The sequence below is a fragment of the Euprymna scolopes genome, chromosome 21, assembly GCF_053919585.1.
Source record: "Euprymna scolopes isolate OS-2025 chromosome 21, ASM5391958v1, whole genome shotgun sequence".
NCBI classification, from domain to species: Eukaryota; Metazoa; Mollusca; class Cephalopoda; order Sepiida; family Sepiolidae; genus Euprymna; species Euprymna scolopes.
In genome coordinates, this window is record NC_136502.1 from 29304901 (window position 1) to 29332887 (window position 27987).

A 27987-nucleotide genomic window follows, 5' to 3' on the forward strand; every position below is an offset into this window, starting at 1 on the left:
CTGCCCAGATGTGGCAACAGTACTCCATCATTGGATGTACCTGACTTTTATATAGGTAGAGAACTGCATCAGGAATGAGATATCTACTGGAGCAGTAGAACGATCCTACCATTTTTCCAGCAACCTTGGCAATGGATTTGATGTATGTGTTCCATTTCAGATCAGGAATAAAGGCAAGCCCAGAAGTTTGTCAAAACATGGAGCTTCTCCAAGACGAGAACCATTCATTTCAATTGATGCCAGATGGGAATCAGAGTGGTGATTATGTAAAGATAGGAGCTTTTAGATGCATTAAAAGTAACCAGCCACCGTTTTCCTCATTGTACCACATGCTCAAGATCAGAGGAGAGAGAGTTAGAGAGAACTTGGTCATTTACAGCCTTTAATGTGTTGCCATAGATGGTAGTGTCATCAGCATAAATGTCAATGAATGATCTTAAGATGTTATTTGGGAGATTATTGATGGAAGAGAGTTGGGCCCAGGATGGACCCCAGAGGAACGCCAGCATTAATACTGTGAGCTTCTGATTTCTGCTCATCAACCACTACTCTTATGAACCTATTCGACAGAAATAGTTTAATAATTGAGAAAACATTTCCAGCTATACCGTAGCTGGATATCTTATGAAGTAGACCTTTATGCTATACCCTATCAAGGCCTTTGATATGTCAAGAGCAATTGTCCTAGAAAGGAAGCCACCGTCAAGAGATTCATTAATTCTATGATATATAACCGTTAGCACATCTGCTGTAAATCTAGCAGAATGGAAACCATATTGCAAGTCACTAAGAAGGTTATTTTTTCTGAAGTGGTTGACTACTTCTCTGTTTAACACAGATTCCAGCAACTTACTCATGACACACAGGAATTAATTATTACTGATGATGTACAGGAATTAATTATTATTTATCATAATTATTATTATTTAGCGCTTCTACACTATCAGAACGAAATTTTGTAGTCGATAAATGGAATTTTCAGATAAAAAACAATGGTTTTAACTGATTTTTTTTGTCAATTCTAATATGTTACAATGGTAGCTTCCAAATTATGCAGTCGAAATTACCTGAATATTACTGAATTATTAAAAATAAAAACAAACTTTAATCAGTTTAGTAGGTGAAAAATTGCATCCATCTTGTTTAAATCGAAACGGAAAATTACCTCCCTTTTGAATTCTCCTGTGTCTTACATAAGCAAATACAATCATTTTCTTTTTCAAATTCTATTTTCTATTTTCTTTTTTAAATAATTTTCTACCTTATCGATTTTCCTAATTTTTTTATATAATCATCTTAAAAATACAAGGAATACGTAGATACCATCATTTTCATGTGAAATTCAGTACTACAATTTCTGAAATTTCGTTCTGATAGTGTAAGAAGCGCTAGCAGTGTCAGAAAATCGCCATTAAAAATGATGGAAACTTGAATAATTAGACTTACTATCTTTCAAAGCTTATAACTACTTGAAAAATGGAATTTAAACCCTAATTTTTTTTTTCAATAAAAGGAGCAAAGACCAAATTTTAAAATAATAACAATTTTAATAGCCAAATATGCAATATTTTTTTAAAATCGGTTTTCTTTAAAAACGATTTCAAGAAAATGAACAAATTTTAGCTTACTTCGAATATAATACATCTATATATATAAATTCCAAAAAATCACTTACCTATAAAAAATACTAATCAATGGATACTTCCGTTCTTCACTGTTAAGAATTTATCCATATTTTATATTCCATGTCCTTTTTAAATAAAATACTTTTTTAAGCAAGGATTAAAAAAATAGTGCGACATGAGATGTTTCAGAAGTGTAATAAAGAGAGACAAATGTCTCCTTTTATTCGAGTTAAGAACAACGGTGGCCTGTAAGCGCCAGAATTAATCTCCCTTTCTACTGCTGGTTGTAAACAAAAGTTAGTCACAATGGGCCATCGTATTTGAAAAATGATCACATTTTACTTATCAATTTTTGCTGTTAAAATAAATTCCACTGGATCGATTTTCGATTTTTTTATATTTTTTTATTCTATTTTTTTCTTCTTTATGGAGTGATATTTTTTTTAATCTAAAAAAAAAAAAAAAAATGAATTGTGGTGTTTTATCGTAGAACGGAAGACAGACCAAAACCTCTTTACTATGTATTAAAATGTATTTTATTTATAAGTCCAGTCACTGGACTAGTTTACGGATTCAACTAGACCAGCGTGGAAGCAGTTCAATATTCAAAGGACTGGCCGGTCTCTGCGAATTCTCTATATTTTCTGCATTAGGTGTATTGTCAACTGGATTTGTTTCAATCAAATGGGGCGGGTCTGCATTTGCAAGGTCGGGTCAAGTATTCTCAGCAGGAACCATCAGAGCGCGGAAAACGAGCCAAATGTCTTAGCGCCACTGAATCCTCCCAGCCATCATTATGCCATATTCTCGCATACGTAGGGTTGGTCTCGAGGAGTTCCACTACCTCGACGATCGGGTTGTACTTGCTCCTGTTGCCAAATCATTTCAATAGTACCTCCCTAGGTTCGCAAAGCCAAACAGGTAAGACAGTACCAGTAGAAGAGCGCCTTTCAAATTTGAACAATCGTTCATGGGGAGTTGCATTCGTACTAGTGCATAGTAAGGAGAGAATAGAATTTAAAACATCAGGCAGAACGTCCTGCCAAGCACTAAGGAGTAGCTGTTTAGATTCCAGGGCCAATAATATTGAGTGCCAAATAACGCCATTATAGCGCTCGCACTGATGGTTTCCTCTTGGGTTGTATACAGTAATGTTACTGCACCCAACCCCAAGTTGCGTCAGGAAATTTCTGAACTCCTCCGACACGAATGATGCTTCTCTACCAGAATGGATGAAAGCGGGGAGTCCAAAAATAGAAAAATTATATGTCAGGCATTTGATTGTGGTCTGCGAAGAACAATCACGACAAGGGAACGCAAAGGGAAATCGACTGTACTCATCCACAATAGTAATAGGTAACGACATCCTTTTGAAGATGCCGAGACAGGCCCCTTGAAGTCTATAGAGAGGCACTGGAAGGGAGCAGTAGCGCGGATCAGTGTATTGTTAGTAGGGCTGAAGAACTGAGGCTTTATTTTTGCGCACGTTGTACACTCGGATGTCACGCGCCGAACTTCATCAATTGAGTATGGCATATTTTGTGATCATATAAAGTGCCAAAAATGCTGTACACGAGGGTGTATTAATGAACTGTGTATGGCCCTTAGCTCCTCCAAGGAGGAAGTAGCAGAACCACACACTCTCGATAAAGCATCGGCAACGAAGTTTTCACTTCCGGGACGGTGTTTTATATCGTACGAGAATGGGAGAAGCTCCATTTTCCACCGAATGATTTTATTGTTTTTAATTTTTCCTCGGTTAGCTAAAAAGATACAGCTTTTTTCTTTTTTTTTTTACATGGAGTTCACCACTTATCAAGTACCAATGTCCACTCAGGGATAAGGGTTATTGTGTGTACAGTAATCAAAGGGATAGTGTAGCAATAGTATTGGAGAATTGGTAAGGTGTCATTACTTAGGGGGGGTCGGTTCAGCAGGAATTTGTTTGTGTTGGACTTGAAGACATCCAGGTTGAAGTCGTGAGGGAAACAGGCAAGTGGAATAGAGTTCCACAGGTGTGCAGTTCTAAAAAAGAAGCTTTGTTCATGGAATCTACGTTTTGATTTAGGCACAGATAGGGAGTGGGGAAAATTGTTGACGGTGGTTTCAGCTAGTCGGGTGTTTTTTGAAAAAGATTGGCGAGGGGGGACCAGAGAATGGAGCTCAGACGAGCACTTGCCATGGAAATAATGATAGAACAACGACAGGCTCGCTACGTCTCTTCTGTGGGAAAGAGGTTGCAGGGTAGAGAAAAGGGCATCCCCCACCAAGCCACAAAGTCTATTTTGTACTCTGTCAAGGCAGGATAGGCTGTTTTTAGCAGCTCCAGTCCAGATGTGGCAGCAGTACTCCATCTTTGGACGTACTTGGCTCTTATATAGATAGAGAATTGCATCATTAGTGAGATATCATCTGCAGCGGTAGAAGGATCCTACCATTTTTCCACAGACTTGATGTATGTGTTCCATTTAAGATCAGGAGTAAAGGTCAAACCCAGGAGCTTATCAAAACCTGAGGCCTCCCCTAGATGAGAGCCATCCATTTCAATTGATGCTAGATGGGGATCAGAGCGTTTAATTGTAGAGATAGGAGCTTGGTCTTAGATGTATTAAAGGTAACCAGCCACCTCTTTCCCCACTGTACCACGTGCTCAAGATCAGAGGAGAGAGAATCAGAGAGAACATCATCATTTACGGCCTTTGATGTGTTGCCATAGATGGTCGGGTCATCAGCATAGATGTCAACGAAAGATTTTAGTATGTGTTTTGGGAGATCATTGATGTAGATCAGGTAGAGAGTTGGGCCCAGTACGGACCCCTGAGGGACTCCAGCATTAATACTGTGGGCCTCTGATTTCTGCCCATCAACCACTACTCTTATGAGCCTATCTGAGAGAAATGATTTAATGATCGAGAAAACATTTCCAATTATACCGTAGCTGGTCTGTTACGATAGTGAAGTGCTTCCCAGAAAGGAGGTCCCTCCATTTTCGGACACATTCAACTATCGCGTAAGCCTCTTTTTCAACTATGCATAGTGGTATTTCCGATGGGTTTAGTGAGTGGGAAAAGAACGCTATCAGCCTGTAAAAGGGTGCCTCCGATAGCCTTTTCTGAGGCATCGGTTTCGATAGTAATTGGTAGTTCGTCGTCGATAACCTTTACAGATGATTCGGCAACGTCCTTCTTAAGTTTCTCGAAAGAATTCACAACTATAGGCGGCATGGGAAATTGTTTATTTTTAACCGGGGGACGAATTTTGTGTGAATACTTAGGTATCCATTTCGCGTAGTAAGAAAACATACCAAGGCACTTTTTTAATGAATTTGAATCTGAAGGAGGGGGCATTTGCAAAGGGGTTTCAAGATCAGGTTGAATAGTTCCATCACAGATTTGGAATCCATGCAAATTGATAGAGCGAAGCGAAAACTTTGATTTTACTTGGTTTATTTCGAGGTTGTATGTTGAGGCAGCTTTTAAGAAACGTTCCAAGTTAGCGTCATGCTCCTCTTGAGTTTTACCGCAAATGGTAATATCATCAATGTAAGAAAAAGTTCTGAATAACTTATTTTCAGAAATAAAGGAATTCATAAATCGTTGAAAGGCAGAAACCCCATTAGTGAAACCCATGGGTATTCGTTTGAATTGATACAAATGATTTCCAGCTTGAAAAGCCATGTAGGGCCGATCTTCGGGACAAATTTCAATTTGGTAGTAAGCCTTAGACAAATCAATCCTACTAAAAATATGATACTGGGCAATTTGGTTTACGAGATCCTCAATCCGAGGCAATGGGTACGCGTCAAGTAGGGTGAAATGATTAATAGTTTGGGAAAAATCAACCACTAATCGTTTCTTTCTATTAGGCGACGAAGTTACAACAATTTGAGCACACCACGGTGAATAGCTGGTTTCAATGATGTCGTCCTTAAGCAGTTGAAGAATTTCCTTTTCAATAAATCAGGCATCCTCCGCACGGTAGTTTCGGGATTTTGTAGCAATAGGTCTGCAATCAGGAGTCAGGTTTCGGAACAATTTTACAGGGGCACAACTGATCTTGGTTAGCGCGCAGATTTTTAAGGCATTCTGAGATCCACCAAAAGAAATAGTAATGCCCCGGTGTAGTTTCAAAAACGGCACCCCGAGTATAATGTCCATACAGGAGTCAGAAAGTACAGTAAGGTTAATCTCTACATATTCGCAACCATTCAAGAAAATGTTCTCGGTGTAATATTCAGACAGTTTAAGGGAAACGGCAGATGATGCCATAGAAATTACGGAGTTCCGTTTTAAAGTGGGCAGTCTCATTGTTTTGACAATGCGGGCACTGATAAAATTATCAGAACTGCCAGTGTCTATAAGGGCAGTTAACCTTTTTCCTTTTAACTCCACAGTTTCGGTGATAGGAGGGCAACTATCACCACCTTTAGCGCGGGCCCCTATGATAGCAGAAGAAGAATGTGAAGGTGTCATTAGAGTAGAACGGCAAACATTAGAAAAATGCCCGAGTTTACTACAGCTTCGACATACCTTATCGCGGGCAGGGCAAAGGCGGCGATCATCCTTAAGGCGACGTCGTCCTCCACAGTTGCAGCACTTGCCACGAACAGGAAGGGCAGCAGAGAACTGTACAGAGCCAAACTCCATTCGAGAATCAGTTGGAACAGAATTTTTAGAAATACAAGTGGCCTCCTCAGCAAAATCGGCCAGCGTATTTTTAGTTCCCTAGTAGAAGTAATAGCGACTGCCCCAATCTGAGAGGCATACGATTCCACGCGAAAGTGAGCTTGTTCTAAAGCCCTAGCACATTGAGTAGCTTCTGTGAGGGTTAGAGTGTCTGTTTCAAGGAGCCTAGCACGTATCACTGAGGACCGGAGACCACGAATGAATGCATCACGGACAGATTCATCCCTGTAAATGGTGGGCGTTACATCTTTAAAACAACAGTCAGCGGCAAGTCGATTCAAGGCCTGAAGGTATTGGTCGACAGACTCGCTTTCTTGTTGCAAACGCGTGGAAAGCAGATGCCTAGCGTGAATAACGCTCGAAGACTTGTCGTAAACGCCTTTCAATAATTCCACGGCATGTTCAAAACCAGAGCAACCTTCGATAACGTCAGCAACAGAGGGATCGATGTTTAAATAGAGAACTTCTAGCTTATCAGGGTTTAACGAAGCGATAGTTGATAAGTAGTAATTAAAGTTGCGGAACCATAATTTCCAAAGCTTGTTGGCCTGAGGGTCTGCCGAGGAAACATCAAATTTATCCAGGAGAATTATCTTCTCCATGAGGAAAATAAAAAAATTAGTTCGATAAATTGTGGTGTTTTATCGTAGAATGGAAGACAGAGCAAAACCTCTTTACTAGGCTTTACCGAACTAATTTCACAGCCAATAATAAACGTAAGAGCAAATAGCAGGTAGCAGCAATAAACGCAAGAACAGTTAGTAACGAAATGTTGAAGAAGGAAAAAAACTCAGCCCTTTTAAAAAGGAAAAGGAACGTGTGCAAAATCACGTGCCATAGAAACTTTTACTTTAACGGAAATATAACATGAATGAAGCAGAAAAAATTGTTGTTGGTATTCAATCTTTTCAGGACAAAATTTTAAAAATGTGAGGTTTCACTTAAAAAAAAATCAATGTGTTTTTGTTTTTTTTTAAAGGTTTTAAACTTTTGACTTTACAGGTAAATTTGCACAAAACTATTCTCTTTTTGTTGTTTTAAATTAGATTATTTTATTTATTGATCTTTTATCTTCAATTTGTGATATATAAATCTGAGGTGAGAAAATTAATTGTTTTCATTTTAATAGACATTTCAAAATGAGGGGGCTAATTTAAGAAAAACGCTTATCTAGAATATTATTTTCGGTTTATTGGAAATAGCATAAAATTTCGCATTAAACTTGCAAATATTGTAAAAATTGAACCAATAGAAAAATTTGGATAGATTTTTAAATTGAAAAAAAATTTAACTCGTAAAATTCAATTCATTTTATTACGTAAAAAAAATGGCTGCGTGGAGCGCGCGTAAGCACTTTGTAAACACTGTGTTTTTTTTGTTTTTTTTAATAAAAAAAATAATATTTCTATTATTTTTCAAAAATCTTTAATAGTTTATTATTGAAGTATATCCATAAAGAAATTAAACAAACCACTTTATAAAGAGAAATTACGAGTTTTATATATTTTATTCGCAGTTTTGCGTAAAGAAGGGTGTCAAAAATTCCCAAAAAATTCCGACACACCTAAAAGAAGCGCCTTTTTTTCTTTTTTTTTACCAGACCCTAAATCTAACCAACTTTTACTGGTAGCAGTTATTTGTTGAACTTTTTTTTTTTAAATCATTTCCAAGCTTTTTTTTTTTTTTTTTTTTTTCCTCAACTGGAAATTCTTGGCAATCGCTAATTTACGACCAAAGCAATTTTCAATTAAACTTGTCGTATGTTTTTCTCGGCATCTTCCGACTGTTTACGTAAAAAGCCGAACGAAAATTCGGTTTTGCTTGGTTCTTAACAAATCTCGGCCACCGGCGGTGCAGTTTCTCTAATACGGACCAGCAACAAATATTGAAATATTTTTTAAAACTATCACGAGACAGGATTTAAAATTAAAATGCATTTTTTCTTTTCTGTATAATTTTTCTTTTCTATTGTCAACGATGAATTACCTTTGAAATAATATTTGATTTATGAAATTTTAAATCTGGACGTTTTATGAAAGAGAGACATTTTTGTCTTACACCGTTTAATTAAGGCGTTTTTCAATATTTAACTTCATCTGATGACAAACAAAGCGGAATCGTAACTTTCATGTTTTTAATTTCTTTTTATACACGAGTTTTATGTGGATATAATCTTTCGTTTAGGTACGTATGTTTTTAAAATTCAAATGAAGCTTTTATTAAGTTTTATTTTTAAAAACTGTAGAAGTTTTTTCCCAATAATAGACACCCTAGTTATAATGCGCTAATGTTACCGTGCTTTTTTTTTTAATAATATTTTTAAGTTAAATTCTAGTTTTATGGTATCTTTTGTTTACTAAATTGTTAGGTGAAAGTACAGAATAATTACGAAACAATCTCCCCATGTTAAGAATAGCTTTCTAAATAATAACGTTATTTCAGCATGGTAACATAAGTGCAGGGCAGGAGAACCGAACCAACGCCCTTATTAATGTTACTTTTTTTTTTTTAAAGATTTTTTTTAAAGATTCACAGGTTATATTGAAGTGGTTTGCTTCCAAAAATACTTGCCAATTTTTATCAATTACTTGTCTGAATTTGTAAACAGCTGAGAGGGCAAATTAATTCATCATTTTAATTTGTTGTGGATTATTTTTAAACGCTTATTCCGCAAATGTTTGTTTTCTTAATTTTGCGAATTATGTTGTTCTGGATTATGTAAATAATTTATTTTCCGATTTTTTTTATGTAGGTTTTTTAAATTATCAAATATAAACAAATAAAATAAAACTGTGGGTTTGTATTACTGTACACATAGATTCGAAAAAGTTGTCAAAAAACGAATATATAACCAATAAATGTTATCAAAGGCAAGATAAGTTACTTTTCTGCCAAACTGGATATATTTTTCGTGTTTTTATTCAATGTAACATGTTTATTCAGCTCGAAAACCATACAGTGTTTACCGATGTATTGGAACATTCAAGATGGCGTCTGATTCTCTCTTTAACACGGTAAGTGTGGGAAAAGATGTTATAAATAAAAAACCGGATAAAATACTGTTAAAAACTCGCTCAATATATGTTACCGTGACATAGGTTGACATATATTCGGCGGGTTTTTAATAGTATTTTGTATAGTTTTTTCATTTATAACACCTTTTTCCAAACTTACGGTGTTAAAGAGGGTGTGAGACGCCATCTTGAATTTTCGAATACATCGGTAAACACTGTATGTTTTTCGAGCTGAATAAATATGTTACATTGAATGAAAACACAAAAAATATATCCAGTTTGGCAGAAAAGTAACTTATCTTGCCTTTGATAACATTTATTTGTTATATATTTGTTTTTTTGACAACTTTTTCGAATCTATGTGTACAGTAATACAAACCCAAAGTCGTGTTTACATTATCGACGTTTTAAAAACAACATTCCTATGTAGTGACGTTTTTGAAGCCGTAGAATACTCATGTTTTAAAACTAGCAAAAATCAAATAATAGTCATATTTTCCTGAAATTTTCGATATTTATTTATTATTAAATAAACTTACATAATAAAAGTAGGTTTTGTTAAATGTATTAGAGGAAATATTTTTTTAGTTGTTCTATATCATATTTCATGTTACGAAAACTAAACAAAATAAATGTAGGTTGATAAAAATTTCAACATTTTTTAAAGCTGAAAAGATCAAATGATTATATATATAACATCCCGTTATTTATATCACTTATCTCAAAGTTGTAAATAAAATTAGGCATAAACTCAATATTATGTTGAAAAAAAAAAAAAAAAAAAAAAACACTTTCTTGATAATTTTTTTCTCAGTAATATGATTATTTTAATTACAACAATAAAACAGAATTCTAAAAAATAATTCTTTTTAAAAAGCTTTGAATGATATTAAATTTAAATATTACACAATATGAAATTTAAACAAAGATTTTTTTATAACAGGTTTCCAATAATAAAAAAAATATATTTATATATTTTAATATATAACTCTTGAGATAATAAAAATGGCAACCCCAAATCGACCTAAAAAAAATTCGTTTTGATTTTATTATTTCAATTGATAGATCTTTATTTTTTTTGCGCCTTTTTGCAAAAACAGTATGATGGTCTGTAAGCAACATTATCTTTAGATACATAAATGTCAACAGAAGACGTTGAAATTAACTTTATTTTCTTATCTCTCGTGTGTGTAGTTCGTTTATAAAAATTTATTTGTTTTACAAAAGGTAAGTCTTATATTGTTTTTTATCCATAGCAAAAAAAAAAAGTTACTTCCATTAACCAAACACACAAAATGATGACGTTGCTGTTAATGTGTATAATGCTGGCATTTTACACAACGCTGTGGAGATGCCTAGTGTTTTATTATTATTATTATTATTAAGAAACCAATAAAATCAGTGTTTATTTAAAATGTAATTACAAATTAAACATAAGGACTATCCTAAGTACAAAATAAAAGAAATAATTGCATGAAATCCGGGGTTTTTTTTTTGGGGGGGGGGTATACAATGTAAAGAAAAGGAGAAATCTGCAAAAAAATTTCCCCATCGACAAGTGGTAAAGCAGACAAAACTAATCGATATGATTTTTTGGGTACTAGTGTACTGATTGATCTGTGCTGAAATAATGTTATTTAGAAAGTTATTCTTAACATGGAGAGGGGAGGGTGTTTTGTACCTATTCTGTATTTTAATCTTACAATTTAATAAAAACAGATATCGTAAAACTTTAATTAAAATTGAAAATACTATTAAAAAAATAGTGTGGATCAATAAGTGCATTAGCGCCATTTTGGGGATATTTTAGAGGAAGTCAATCGCTTCAAGATAATCAATTTGGTCTTTGCATCTTAATTTAATATACTGATGTTAGATCCATCGTGTTTGGGCTATAAAAGTCAACAAAAGGTGCCCCTCAAATGGTATCTACCTCTCACCCATCATAAGAAAATATGGCACAAGGTCAGAAGGTGGGGATAGTAAGTTAACACATAAGAAGTAGCATACATTCATCCCGCAAAAATACCTGAGTGGCCCCATCAGGTGTTTATGATGAATCGCTTGTGGTGCCCTTATCAGAGAGTAAGGGCACCACAAGTGATTCGTCAAACTAACCCCTTGTTAAAGGGGAGGTAACGCTTGAGAGAATGGGCTTCTGAGGACTACCCAGAATGAATACATTGGCTCAACCACTACCACCAGTTGTGGTGACTCAACAGACCAGGGTAGCTGATGCCACAAGTGGTCACCTGTCAGTATACTTCTTTCTCACTGTTGGGAGGTGTGAAAAAACAAGCCAACACCCCTAAAGAAGGGGCACTCTGGCCTATTAAAAATTACCTGGGATGCTCTGCCAGCTGCAGTTAAATGGGCTGGTAAACAGCAAAACAAAATAAAATAAATACAATCAGCAAAAGTTCAGCTAGAATTCGTCACTGTCAACTTCCAGCGCGTCTTCTTCCCACTACCTCTACCAACGGCATTTTATTAGAAAACTGACCCCATTCCATTTGCATACGTGTGCAGTCGAAGATGAGATCTCGTGAGATCTACATCAGCATTCATTGTTGGTATGCCTCAGGTAGTTAGCAATAAGCTAATTCTACCCCAAAAAGGTGAAGAAAGGCCTGAGAGGGTAGACCTCCTAGGATTAGCTAAGATTAATACCCAACAGATAAAAGGTCTCCGAAATAGCCTAGTCTGTACTGGACTGATTGTCCATAATGGATCATTGACGCCTATGTACACTTAGAAAGATGAGAATGAATCCTGTCAAACTGTTTGTTAATTTCCCCCTAAATATTGCTTACTTTAGACCAGTGGTTGGTTGTGACACCAGTGCCATGGGGTCACCAATTGGAGCCGAATATGAAAAACATATTGATAATAAACTGCAACTATAAGAATTCTGTGCAAAATGTTTTTAAAATTTTCCAGTAATGTCAGGAATTGCAATAATGAATTTATTGCCGTTTTTAACAACTTATGTGAAGCAGCATTCTCACAACTTTTCATCTTTAAAAGCAAGTATCGAAATCAATTAAATGTGAAAGACGACTTGAGGTGTGTCATATCAACAGCAGAGCCCAGGATAGAATTTCTAGCTAAAAAACTGCAAGATCAATCGTTTCATTAAGGTCAGTTTATAAACATACTTTTCATAACGGTGGAAATCTGTGGATTTAAATAATTTTGAATTGATTTGTAATTAATTAATTTTGTAGCAGTTTTGGAATTTTTATGAATAAATTTAAAATTAATCATGAATTTATGGAATGTATAGTTCACAAATAAATAACTTTTTTTGGTGTCCAAAGTTTCTAAGCTGATTTAGATTAATATGAGGGTGTTGATTCTGAAAATCATATTAATTTTTTCTTATCAGGTCAAGATGTTGAGATATTTGCCTTTTTTACCTTAAAATTAGGTGTTCTGCCTCCCTATTTTGAACCCATTGTCTCTCTTTAAATTACTCTTAACTAAAAAATTACTTTCTTCCTAATTTCCTCTTCTGGTTGGACATCAACAATATGTTTTACTCATTTCTTCTTCTAGACAAGGCTCATTCCATGGAAAGTGGTCCAAAATCAGAGAATTTTAAAGCCAATATTTTCTAGCATTGTTATGTTTTTTCTGAAAGACAACACCCTAAATTACAAAAGGATGTAAAATTTCAATTCTGATCTTTTCCATGTTGTCTGTGCTGAGGCTATAAATATCGGCTATTTATTGGAGTCAGAAAATGAAAGAATTGCCTATTTTTCAGGCATTCATTTTTACTAATAACATAGAATTATGTTTAATTATATTTTTCATGATTGAGATTTAATAATAATAGATTTCAAAATAATTGAGGCCCGGAGTTTCTGTTAATCATTTTTACATTAAATTTTCATAAAATTAGCCTGGTGACACTTAATTAACATTTTTTTTCTTATTCTTCAATAAAACGCCCGAGGAAAAAATCTGGTTATAAGCTAGTATATTACTGCAAACAAAATAATAGCAAAAAAAAAATCTAGCTCTTTTTTCTTCTTGAAAGAACACTTTGAATTTGTGTAACACACATGACGTCACATGCTAAAATATCACTTCAAAAATCTTCAATAATCAATGGATTTAAACATAATAAATAACATATTAATACAATGTTATAAAATAGATTTATTTATTGAGAAATTTCAGATTGAAAATAATAAAGCACATCCTGATTTCTTCCAATATCTACTATTCCTACTGGAACTGGTGGACTCGGTTTTCTAATCACATTCTCAGGCCGGTATGCAATTATATCAGCTTTATCTGGCCAGTACCATCAGCCTTTTCTGGAATACTTCATGGCTGATACTTCTATATCAGTCTCTATAATTGATAAAACTTCACCTAGAAAATTTTCCCCTTCATAGGAAACTAAGGTCCAATCACCTACATTGATTTTCTTACTGTTATCCACATCTTCATATTCAATAGTTGATGATGGATCCTTACTTAAATTTGTCTTAAACATTTCTATAGTCAAACCATCACATTTTCAAGCATGTATCATGATAGCAAGCGTGACATTTGATTTTCTTTGAGTGCACGAGATATGCTACTGTCATGTAAATTCATAACAAAATGTCTGTTTACAAACTGGTTTACAGCAATGAATTATACATTTTCTATTTCTTTTTATAATCACACACTTGTAATGTTTTCTAAATAATTAAAAATAAAAGTTAAAAAATGTATAATTCATTGCTGTAGACCACTTTGTAAACAGAAATATTGTTATGAATTTACATGATGGTAGTGCATGTCATACTAAAAAAAAGTCAAATGTTGCACTAGCTATCATGATACATGCATGAAATGTACTTAACCAATTCATTTCAAATTTTATAACAAAAGAAATAAATTGTTTTATTTGCTGATAATTTCAAACAGTAAACAGCAGCATTTGGCAATCGGTTGTTTGCAGCTTTGTTGATATGAAATGTTTTTATTTTAAATAGTTTTCCTGCTTTCCAGCTGACTACATTATGGTTGTCTTCAAGTCCAATGTAAACAAGTTCTTGATAAGCCGTTCCCCTTAAGTTAACAAATTTACTGAATTTCCATTACTGACAATTACTATATTGTCCAATTGACTACTGTACACATTTTAACCCTTATCCCCGAGGGTTGAGAAAATAAATTTCTTTATCAACCGTATGGAAACCTAAGTTGGCCTTGCCAATTTTTTACACTAAGTCATTACCGTGGCTTATTGCTGCTAGCTGCTGCTTGAAAAATGAACACTGTCCAAAAAATTCCTGCCTTAAAATTCTTATATATATGTGTGTGTGTGTGTTCAAAAAAACTATTTTTTTTTTTTTTTTTTTTTTACAAGGTGGTCACCACTTATCAAGGCCCGGAAGCCACTCAGGGATAAGGGTTATTGTAAGTACAGTACGTTAGTGTGGATATTTAAAGTGTCTACTTAAGGGGGTGGTTAATCAGGAATTTGTTTACGTTGGACTTGAAGAAATCCAAGTTGTAGTCAGGAGGGAAGCAGGCAAATGGAACAGAGTTCCACAGGCGTGCAGTTCTAAGAAAGAAGCTTTGTTCATGGAATCTACATTTTGATTTAGGTATAGATAAAGAGTGGGGAAAGTTTTTGACAGTGGATTCAGTTAAAAAAGATTTTTTAAAAGATTGGCAGAGATTGGAGTTCAGACAAGCACCTGTCATGGAAATAACGATAAAACACAGATAGGCTTGCAACGCCTCTTCTGTGGGAGAGAGGTTGCAGGGAAGAGAAAAGGGCATCCCCCACTAAGCCACAAAGTCTATTTTGTACTCTGTCAAGGCAGGATTGGCTGTTTTTAGCAGCTCCTGACCAGATATGGCAGCAGTATTCCATCCTTGGACGTACTTGGCTTTTATATAGATAGAGAATTGCATCAGTAGTGCGATATCTTCTGGAGTGGTAGAAGGATCCCAACATCTTTCCAGCGACCTTGGCAACAGACTTGATGTACGTGTTCCATTTCAGATCAGGAGTGAAGGTCAAGTCCAGAAGCTTGTCAAAACATGGGGCTTCTCCTAGACGAGAGCCATCCATTTCAATTGATGCCAGATAGGGATTAGAGTGTTGATGATGTAAAGATAGGAGTTTGGTTTTAGATGCATTAAAGGTAACCAGCCATGTCTTCCCCCCACTGAACCACTTGTTCGAGATCAGAGGAGAGAGAATCAGAGAGAACTCTGTCATTTACAACCTTTGATGTGTTGCTGTAGATAGTCGTGTCATCACCATAGATGTCAACGAATGATATATTTTTATGATATATACATGAAAAAATAGGTAACGGTTTTTACACTAACCTGTGTAGGTTTGGAATCTTTTCAATGAAAATTGTTTATGCTATAGAGCCTTTAAAGGACGATGCAGTCCAAATCAAATGATCAATTCACTTAGGACAAAGACTTAGATTAATAAAATCCTTTATTCTGGTTGGTTGCTAAATTTGAGTATTTTCCCATTTCACAGAGCTTTGGAAATCGATGAGATTTCGCATAAGTAATACACGTAACAACAAATACCTTAATTCTCGGGTTCAATAAATAAAAATTTACTAAAACACTATTGTAATAATTAGAAGACTCCATAAAAACTTAGAAAAATACATTTTTATAAAAATAAAAAAATAAAGGCAGAATTTGCAGAGTTTATACATTGTTTAACAATGTTTAAAATATCTTTCCCGTCTGAATGTGATGCCCGTGATGCTAGAAACAAGACTATTATAAAAAAACTGGTCATAGATATGTTTTTTTTTTTATATGTATTACATGAAAGCGTAATAATGCCTTAAGACTAAACAAGCCAAAAAGAAAAGAGGTTAAAGTATTATAAGGACGATTTTAAATAAATGTTATCGCTGAAAACCCTTCTGAACTATAACACACGTGACATGGAATGACCCACAATGTGTTTGTTTACTTTGTCATGCAACGTGACATTTTATGTTCGATTTCTTTGTATTTTCTTAGCCTCGTTTATTATTATTGTTTTTACTTTCTCATGCCTGTCATTTTTTTCTCTTTCAGTTTTTACTTCTCTTTAAATAAATATACCTGTGGATTATGTACTAGTTTTCAGAGTCGTTATTTTTTAGAATAGTTTATTTGACTGTGAAGCATAGGTGCATGTGACGACAGTATATTAGGTGCATTTTAGCTTCATAATTACAATTTTAGGTTGTTATTGTGATGTATGTTAATTGATTATGACATCACAAACCTTAAAATAAAAGTCAAATTTGCTATACAATAAGGTATGTAGTTGGTAAAAAGTGGACAATGAGTAGTAAATAGGCCTACTGATTGTGTTTTTTTGTTGATTTCTGAGTCAAAGTAAGTTTTATTCAAAATGTGTTTTGCTATATTTGCGTTGCAATTTAACAGGAAATGGATCAGTGAATTAGTGAAGTGTGCTTATCTTGCTTACTTGAAAGTAATGTTGGTTGATCAAGATAATGCATGGGCACCCTATATTGTATGCAAGCAATATGTTGAGCATCTTCGACAGTAGACAAAAAAGGATAGAAAGTCAATTCGCTGTGGTATTCCGATGGTTTGGTGTGAACCGAAAAACCATTTTGATGGTTGCTATTTCTGTGCAGTCAAAACGAAAGGAATCAACAGAAATTCACTAGTTTATCCAAACTTCAAGTCTGCAATTAGGTCAATTCCACACTGCAATGAAATTCCTGTTGCAATGTTTAAAGGCCTGCCCGAATTGAAATTGTCTGGTCCTGGAGAAGACCAAGCCACTGTTTCACATGTCAGTTTCCTTCCTCCTTTACTTTTTTTTTTTTTTTTTTTTTTTTTTTACAAAGGCATCACCACATTATCAAGGCCCAGAGGCCACTCAAGGATAAGGGTTAAAGAGTGTACAGTAGAAGTTGGTCAATATAGTAATCATTAGTAATGAAAATTTGGTAAATTTAATAACTTATATGGAACGGCTCATCAAGAACTTATTTACTTTAGACTTGAACAAAACCATATTGTAGTCAGCCGGAAAGCAGGAAAACGGAAGACAATTCCACAGGCGTGCAGTTCTAAGAAAGAAGCTTTGTTCATGGAATCTACGTTTAGGTTTAGGCACAGATAAAGAGTGGGGGAAATTATTGATAGTGTTTACAGCTAGACGAGTGTTTCTTGTGAAAGTTTGGCGAGGGGGGACCATAGATTGAAGCTCAGTTGAACACTTTCCATGAAAATAACGATACATCAGAGACAAACTCGCAACATCTCTTCTGTGAGATAGAGGTTGCAAGGAGGAGAAAAGGACATCTCCTACGAGGCTACGAAGTCTATTTTGAACTCTATCAAGGCAGGACAAGTTCTTTCTAGCAGCTCCTGCCCAGATGTGGCAACAGTATTCCATCCTTGGACGTACCTGGCTCTTATATAGATAGAGAATAGCATCAGCAGTGAGATATCTACTGGATCGATAGAAAGATCCCACCATTTTTCCAGCGGCCTTGGCAACAGATTTGATATACGTGTTCCATTTAAGATCAGGAGTAATGGTCAAGCCCAGAAGCTTGTCAAAACTTGAGGCCTCCTGAAGACGACAGCCATTCATTTCAATTGATGACAAATGTGGATTAGAATGTTGATGATGTAAAGAGAGAAGCTTGGTTTTAGATGCATTAAAAGTAACCAGCCACTCCTTTCCCCATTGTACTACGTGCTCAAGACTACTGCAGCTTCTTTCTCAAAGAGATCTTAATGATCTAACTAGAGAACTCAATCTTTCCAAAGAATCTTCTGAACTTTTAGCTTCAAGACTAAAAGAAAAAATCTACTTCAGTCTAGAATTCTGATAACCTTCTACAGAAAACGCCATATTGAATTCTTGCCATATGTCATTCAAGAAAACGATATAGTATATTGCAACATTGCCTGCCTGCTGCGGCAGCTTGGTGTTGAACAGTATTATTCTCAACATTGACACCTTTTTATAGACAGTTTCAAAAGAAGTTTAAAATGTGTCTTTCACAATTGCAACTTATATGGATCAGCTCCTCTAGGCCATTCAACAAGAAAAATATGATGAAATCAAATTTGTTCTGGAGAAGAGCATCATCATACATCGATGATGTCTTTGTAAATGAGAGCCTCATGTCTGCCTAATTGGTCAAAGAGCACTTTGAGAACTTTGGACTGACATGCTAGGAACCAAAGTGTCTGCAAGATGGAGCAAATGTGATTGGCCTGCGTGTGAGCAAGGAGGGACTCTGCTGAAGGAGAGGTGGTGATGTCTGGCGGTCCCGTTCAACATTTCTCTTTGGAGCGGTTTTTCTGTTTGTGGAAAGCTGGTGCGCCACTTCTTGGTGTGTCATTGGCTCAGGATGGCAGTAGCAGCCATAAATCAACGTGCAACATCCGTATCATTGAGATGGGACAATAGTGCACAATGCCACCCTACGGAGCATACTGATGGAGACTGTGGCTAGGATGACTCGTAACAACCCTGTGTAAGGGAACTGGTGCATCAACAGAAACGAGTTCATGGTCTGGGTCGACGCCAATTCACTAGCCCTTGAAGTTGCTCTTGCAGTTAATGATTTCATTATCGAAGACACCTACTGGCTTTGGCCAAAGAATGATTCTAGACACATAAATCTGGCTGAACTTGATGCCATGTAGAAAGGAGTTAACCTGGCACTTCAGTGGCAACCCAGGGTACTACATATTATCATGAACTCTGCATGCACTCATCGGTGGATAACCAATGCATTGACTGGAAGAGATGGTTGACCACATGGGCAGCGAGTGAGATGTTACAAAGAGTATGACCTGACCGTAGATGTAATGTTGATCAGGTCTGCGATCAACAGAACAGATGTGCTGACACAAGTACCTCAACTGTGGCTGTTGGCTGATACCTGTAGAGGTTCTGAAACTCTGCAACAATCGTGTGCAGCTATCGCGTGTAATGTGGATCGTATCATGGAGATTCATCAGCAGTGCGGGCACCCTGGGATCAAGCAGACCCTATATTTTGCCAAGATGATTGACCCAGAAGTAGGAAAGACAGATGTTAGGAGAGCAGTGAAAAGTTGTGAGGCATGCCGGTCAATCGACCCAGCTCCACTATAGTGGAGGAGGGGGCAGTTGGGAGTGAATAGCACGTGGCAAAGGGTGGGCATGGATATCACACCTTATAGTGCCAATCACTTCCTCACTCCATCGATTGTGGACCTACGTGTTTCGCAGCCTGGAGACCACTTGGACGCCAAGACTCCTTCTACATTACTCGCCAGCTGTCATCTGTGTTCTTTGAAAGAGGCGCGTGTCTCTCCAGGAACAGTGCCTGCAAACGAGATCTACCAATACTGGGTCCAGGAAAAGGGAATCTATCCTGACAGAGCAATTGTCAAATGCCAAAGGGGATCCTGTCTGGGTGAAACTGCCGGGAAGCCGGTGCACCAACAGGTGTAAGTGGGACCAAGTGACTGACATGGTGAATCAGCAGTCCGTCCTGGTTGACAGTGTACCCCGTAATGTTAGGGACTTGCGACCAGCGACACAGTTGCAACCGACAGTGGACAACGGGAGTAACCCTGGATCATCGCTCTGGTTCGCACCGGCCCCATCAAGCAGTGACTCAAATGTCAGTAGCCTCCCAGGAGATGGAGTGTTCCTCGACCGTCAAACTGTGGATGAGAGCGTATGCAAAGACAAGGCTTGCACCGTCCCCTTTCGATGAAGCACCCAGCAGAGGCAATCACTATTTCCATCTCTGCCATCATGAGATCAGGGAGGAGTGTGGGTAAAATAGGAACGGCCTACCTTTCAAACGCCTTTGTATCTGTCTTTCCTGTGGGTTGGGACGAAAAGAGATCCAAGGTGGCGTCCGCAAGGTTTTAACACACACGGTTTTGAACAATCTCGCAAAGTTGCGTTACACACATGCAAATAAGGTGTACCGAACTCCATAAAGCAGGTCACTTGGAGGAGTTCGGGAGAATTTTGTTTGACACATTACTCTGCGTTGTAGCAGTGCGTTGCTTATTGACATTTTGAAACACATTGGCACATTAAGACGTGCAGAAGAAAGAGAAAGAAACTTATCACTTGAGATGCATCCATTATAACAGTTGGTCTATCAGGTGCGATGATGCCGGAGTCCCTCATTCTAGAAAATCAGTAAAACGTCAATTTATGCATGATAATGTCTGTGCTTAGCATTTTTTTACAACTTTGAGCTTTGTGAATATTTTGGTGTGACTCCATGAATATGTTTTAAAGTTACATAAAAATATTGTTTCTTTGATTTGCCTATTTTTATTGTAGCTATCAGCTTCCTACAGAGGGGGGTATACTATAGCAGAAAGCTAGACCTGATAGGAAAAAAGTGACAGCATTTCTGGAATCAGCACCCTCAAAATAGTTGAAACATCTTAGGCACCGTTGCAATTCTTTTTTTTTTTTTTTTTTTTTTTTTTTTTTTTTTTTGTGGTTCAGTGTAATCTATAATTCAATAATCACAGTACATGGTAAATTGTTGTACAAAAAATTAATGAATATATAAGATAATTTAAGGATAGGGGTCGCTTTCTCATTGCTTGTTTTAAAATAGGTCACCATATTTGGAAGGTTGGGAACCACTGTTTAGACAGCAAATGTGAAATGAGTTTAGCTATTCCTCCCAAGCAAACTATTTTTTACTCAAATCATGTTTTAGTAAAATCTGTAGCAGCGAATTCATATCGACTTGAATGTTTCAGACCATGGTTTAAAGAACAGACTGGAAATTATTACCGACATGAAACAGTTCTGAAAACTCATCAGAATATACTGCACCAGAGGAATTTATCCAGAAGAAATTCACTGAACTCTAGATTAACGAGATATTATACAGCCAGTGACATTATGATCACACCCATCTGATGTGAACTGATTTCATTGAGCTGATGGAGTACTGTGTTGACAACCTCATCACAGATTCCTTTGTGGGAAAGAATCAAGCACACCATCTAAAACAGAGGAAAGCAGATACAACAAAGACTGAATGCATTATTCACCTGGACTTAACTGAAAATTATGGTGCAGGATGAAATCCAAGTAGTTCATTGAAACAGGAACCAGTGCACCATACCTTGTGTGGTGATCAAGAAGGATGGTGTACTACATTATCTCTCACTATGCATCATTTCTGATGATCTGGAGCATGACACCTGTTTTTTTTTTTATGAGCTGCAGAGAATAGACATGCTTTACATCTAGTATAACATTTCATTTACAAACATTTAAACAAACAATCGTTAAATGAAGGGATGCACGTGGGAAGGATATTGTCTTTTCGCACTCATACTTGTGCACTTGTGGGTTGTTGAGCGATCAAAATACAATTCAATTAAATAATTTTTTTTTTTTTACGTACATCTTTATCTTAATTCTTTTCATCACCGTTTTCCATGTGCGTGGCCGTTAATTTTTATTGTTGCATTGTCTAGTGACTATTTAACTTGGACAAATAACGTGTATAGAAACACAAGGAGACTTATTAGCAGTTTTAAAGGTTTTATTGGAGAGGGAAGTATGTTCACCAGGAAAAAGACCAAAATTAACTCCTTATAAAAGAAAGGCTAAAATTAAATCCATTCTTATTCAATTTTCTTAGTCTTAAAGAAATGGTTGATGAAGGGATAGGTATCGATGAAATTTCTCTTACATTTCTACATCATTGGCACGTCTCGTCCAGACACTTGTCGCAAACTACTTGAAACTCTATTCCAGTCCATTAATGTGATCATTTTTAATGTAACTAAGGACACCTGCTTCTAGCGCATTTTATCTAGTGAACACTGACCTCTGAACCCCTACATCGATCACGTCAGGTGCACTGTGTTCATCTCTGTTTACCACCAGGCTGTCTTAACATGTACATAATGTAACACTTCCGAGATTCATACTAGCCAACATAATCGCTACCTAAACAATCAGATTTTAATTTTCTGTGCTGTTGAAGAATATTGCAAATCCTCCATACTAGAAATTACTTTCCTAACCATTGATAAGGAAGAAATAGTTGCAGTAAAAGAAACGCTTGGAATGAATCAAATGATACTGTTCCTGGTACTAGGAGTTCTCACCATTTTTTCCCAATAGACCATTGAGGGGAAACCATCTTCATCACCTATTCCTTCTTGGACATGCTAGAACCACAAAAATGAGGTGCTCGAGTTGCTGAAATGCAATAACTACAGCACTTGCTGCTTTGATGAGTTTTGGTGACTGGCATTGCTTGAGATAATGAGCAAGGGAAAAAAATCCCATATGCAAGTTTTTTTTCATCCACGCAGACCATCAGGTACATTTCACTGGATTTATGGTAAATTTATCTTAGTTTTAAGCCAAATTTTAAGGGGTGTCCATGAGAAAAAGTTTGGAGAGTGGTGGTGTCATGGCTGAATGATATGAATGGAATGGACTCAAACTCTTTTCAGAAAGATGAACCACACAATATCATAACAGCCCACTTTCTATTATTTTTTGTAATTTTGGAATCCTTTGAGATGAGGCTTCACAATTTGTGCATTCATTTTCTTTTTTGCAAACTGTTATCCTCATCTTCATAGTTGTTGTTGTTTCACCACGTTTTGACCAACTTATCCTCTGGCCTTCTTCAGCTGAAGGCAGTAATTACTGGAGATAACTTACAAGATTCAGCATTCCTATTTCATCGCGGTTAATCACCTAAAGTTAATCACCAGAGGATGAGTTGGGTGAAATGTGTTGAAACAACAAAGAAGGAAGGCTCACCTTCTGTTGGACTTATCAGCGACATATCCTCAACTAGTATGGAATTGGAATACCAAAAAGAATTCAGTGATACAATATTGTGTATGAAGATGAGATTTTTGTTCAAGCTTTTCTTTATTGTCACATCGTTCATCTGTTAAGTTAGTTAAAAGCTTCAGAGTCCACATGTTCAACATAACATATTTGATCTGGGATCTTTTCTGTCTGTTGCAATTTTTTTTATTTTATTTATTTTTTTTTTTTACAAGGTGGTCACCACTTCTCAAGGCCCGGAAGCCACTCAGGGATAACGGTTATTGCATGTACAGTACGTTAGTGTGGGGGTTTAATAAAAATGTCTACTTAAGGGGGCGGTTCATCAGGAATTTGTTTACGTTAGACTTGAAGATATCCAGGTTGTAGTCAGGTGGGAAGCAAGCAGACGGAAGAGAGTTCCACAGGCATGCAGTTCTAAGAAAGAAGCTTTGTTCATAGAATCTACATTTTGATTTAGGCCCAGATAAAGAGTGGGGAAAAGTTTTGACAGTGGTTTCAGCTAGACGGGTGTTTTTCGTGAAAGATTTGCGAGGGGGGACCAGAGATTGAAGCTCAGACAAGCACCTGCCATGGAAATAACGATAAAACAAAGATAGGCTCGCAACGTCTTTTCTATGGGAGAGAGGTTGCAGGGAAGAGAAAAGGGCATCCCCCACTAAGCCACGAAGTCTATTTTGTACTCTGTCAAGGCAGGATAGGCTGTTTTTAGCAGCTCCTGCCCAGATATGGCAGCAGTATTCCATCCTTGGACGTACTTGGCTTTTAAATAGAAATTGGACTCTGACAGATGATAGTGAAAAACAGCTTGTGTGTGTGTGAGTTACTAACAATTTAGAGAGACATCACATAGTTGAGATGCATGAAAATATTTTATAGATATGAGACTTTCATGTTTCTCAGATTATTTGGATTTTCCAATATTGAATGTGTGAATGTGTTTTGGTAAATGTTTACTATGATTGCGTTTAGCTCTGTGAGATAGTGAGTCTCACGTTCTTCCCCATTTAGCTTTGTGTCACATTTTATATGAATTTTTAATATATATATATATATATATATATATATATATATATATATATATATATATATACTAGCATGGGCGCCCGGCATTGCCCGGGTGTTTGGGTGTGTATGTTGAGCAAAAAAAAAAAAAATTGTAGTAGGAAGGCAGGCTCGAACCTGTACCGCAAAGGAGGAAAAGAACGGGGTAAAACTTAACGTTTATGCTGTTACGACCACCACCAAACCGGAAGCAACAGTTTTTAAAATTAAGGCTAGACAATCTAAAGGAGAGGATAACTTTAAAAAATATTGGCGAAAAAAGTGACCCTCCCCCCCCCCCGCCTGTAGAAAAGTACCTAGTTGAAGGGGAAGATATTAATGTTTTTAGCCAATTTTTCCATATTTGTTGTATGAAAGGTCGAACTTTAAAATGATACTGATATTGGTAAAATGCGTCGCCTCTATTGAAAGTTTAAGGCAGACATGAAAACAGACATACATACATACATTTATATATTGGTAACTAAAAATTTTCAACCCAAACTGATGAAAAAGCTTGCCCTATCTCTGAATACCCTTTATGTAAAATTTCAAATATTTAGACCAAAAAATGTCTGAGTAATTTGGAAGAGACCGCAGAGGTCAATTTTTTAAAACTTTGACCCCTATTATGACCCCTTAAAATTTATTGTTATGGGCTCAAATCAAGTTATTAAGTTAGATCCATGTCCAAGGAACCTATATCTAAAATTTCAAGTGCATAGATTCAAAATTGTCGGAGGAGTTTGGTAGAGTTCTCAAAGGTCAAATTGTTGAACTTTGACTCCTTAATCGCCAAATGTCTGGCTAAAAACCGATCACATCGATTTTCCCAAATCTCAGTAACCTGTATATCAAATTTCGAGTCTGTAGACTAAAAATTGACAGAGTTATTGCATAGGGAAATGTGCACACACACTTTCACTTTTATCTATATATAGATATATAAGCATATATTTACTAGTAGGCTGCCTGGTGTTGCCCAGTAATAAAATATGCTTAAATATGATATTTTAATTCATGCAGATTTCGTATTTATTATAGAACCAATTCTTTATTGATTATTATATTGTACCCTATATATAATAATGATTTCAAAAATTATATATATATATATATATATATATAAAATTATAAAACTCAAATGACCTTGTAACGGGTGTTGTAACCCAACATCTGATTTACAACTTCCGGTTGCGCATGCATACACAAATAATAAATGTGGCAATAAAATGTATTGTTTTACTGTGTACATTTTCAGCGTCCCAATTGTTTTTTTTTTTTTTTTTTTTTTTTTTCAAGTTTAAATTATTCAAATAAACAATTGTTAATACTTCTGCATTTTTTTTTACATTATTCATTTCCGTATTACGTTTAAGTTATTTTAACGCAATTTTCTTACAAATAAATCTACTTTAACCCGTTCACAACCATAAGATTATTTTACAATGGCGATTTACCCACTGCTTTCATATTTTTTTAATTTATTCTCCATTTTTTAATACACCTTTCTTAAAAAACATTCATACATTTTCTTCTACACTACCAATATAAATAAATAACCCCGAAAATGTTTTTTTTCATTTGCATCACAAATAAATAATCAACTTGACAATAAAACATATTGTTTTACTGTGTACGTTTTTCAGCGTCCCAATTGTTTTTTTTGGGGGGGGGGGTTCACGTTTAAATTAAACAATGTATCAAAATTTGAATTTAACTTTAAGTATTATGGTATCTGTGCAAATTTACCTATAAGTATGGCAAACCACTTATAATTCAATGACTGTAAGTTTTTTTTTCAAAAATAAGCAATTATAAACAGAACTACTCATAGAAATCTATCTATATTCTATTTTCATTTGAATATACTTTCATAGAAATGTTTCTGTTATGTAAAAAAAAAACTATTTTCTTTACGTCACATGTGTCACGCTCATATATAGCTAATATAACATACTGACCCAACGGGTCACAGGTAGTCTAATATATTATAAAAGTTAGTCTTGTTTGGGCGTTGAAACCGTCCATCCAATCTACAGTTTCAGTTTTGAAAAATTCTGTGTATGTGTAATTAAATAAAGACAAAGCCATGAAAGCTTTATTTATCGACAATTTATCCGTATTTAAAATATGCAAATAAAAACTAAACTAAATTCCTTTCTGCTTTTTTTTTTTTCATTAGCATTTTACGAATTTTATTTTGTATTTTTCATTGCAAATTGGAATCGTTTTCAAACAATGTATTTTTATTTAGAAGAAACAATAATTCGAATTCAATCCAAGATTCTTCAGGAAATGCCACAAAAGTTTTTAATACAATTCTTTAATTAAAAAAAAAACTTTTCTTTTTTTTTTTTTTTTTTTTTTTTTTTTTTTTTTTATAACTTTTTTCATTCATTTTTTCATACGACAATTTTGGACATTAATAACAAAAAGAAGCTGATATTTGGGCTTGACAATGAATTCTCTGGAAAAATATGCAACATTAATCGCAGAGTGAAATGTAATATTTATTAAACAAGTTCGACGACTTTTTAAGGACCAACTAAAGACTTTTTAAAAGTCGATTTTCAGAGGCATTTTACTTTTTGTAATGTTAATGTTAAGTGTTGGTTTTAGCGTCTCATATTCTTTTATGAAAAAATAAATGTAAAATGTTTTAAACTAAAATATATGCCTACAGAATCTAAAATTTAAATATTTTAAAACAAAGTAAAAATAAAAACAGATAAATTAAAGTGTTTGTATGGAAAAAAGTTTTAAACTATTAAAAAAATGAAAGAAAAACTAAATAATTAAAGGAAAAAAAGATAAGTAAAAAAAAATATTTTTTTTTATTTTAATCATAGAATCGTAGTAAAACTTTTGTCAAACTTGTTTGATGAATATTACATTTTCACTCTGCAATTAGCGTCGCATACTTTTCCAGAGAATTCCTTATCAAGCCCAAATAGTTTTTTTTTTTTTTAATAAAAATCAAAATAATTTTTTTCTTTCACGGGAACTAATAAGAAAAAACAAACATACGAAATAGGTAGCTAAAGTGGCTAAAAAGTAGGTGCTCATTGTCTTAGTAAATCATAATATCTTAGCAAAATAGAGTTATCTGCCTCATATCAGTGACAACATATCCAACAGCACCGATAAAAGTTATAGACGTTGACTTCTGATAAGTACCTTCGTTAAAAGTTGCACTTCTTTGCTTATAATGACCAACATTGTATATAATGTAGCCTTTTTTTTTTTTTTTTTTAGAAGTTTTGGTAAATTTTTACTTTGTTTCCACCTTAATATTTTCCTTTAAAATGACAACTTTTATAGGTTTTCATGTATGCTGAAAATGAATATCGCATTTACATTTTCCACAAATAAGTAGTTTTCCAGATATTAGACAATGTAATTCCTTACGTTAAAAGTGGTGGGTATTGTTGTATGCGCAAGCACGCATATTTTTGCCATAATTAATATACTCACTATTTCATAGCTAACCATAACATATACTGACCCAATGGGTTACGAATAGTCTAATATATAATAACTTGAGTACCATCACCTAGAATCGAAACCAAAATATGTAGCTCTCTAATCTTATCTGTTACCGTCTGATCTAAATCTATATACATATAAAAATTAAAAAAAATAGTTATTAAAGATATAAATGCATATTTGCACATACGTAAAAATAACACGGTTAGTCAACTAATGCCTACTAAGTTCCAATTTTTAAAAATTTTGACCTCTTAACGGCTATTTTTGCCAGCTAAAAAACAA

General features: G+C 35.2%; 1 protein-coding gene across 2 annotated transcripts in view; it reads left to right on the forward strand.

The window, feature by feature from the left end:
• The first annotated feature begins 8194 nt into the window (after positions 1-8194).
• The window catches only part of LOC145242073 (uncharacterized), a 46664-nt gene continuing 26871 nt past the window's right edge, over positions 8195-27987 (forward strand). The window contains exon 1 of one of the 2 annotated variants that reach the window (XM_080104980.1): positions 8195-8494. The gene's annotated coding sequence lies outside the window, so the exon portion shown is untranslated. The remainder of the gene's footprint in view (positions 8495-27987) is intronic. The other variant, XM_080104982.1, reaches the window with a different exon arrangement.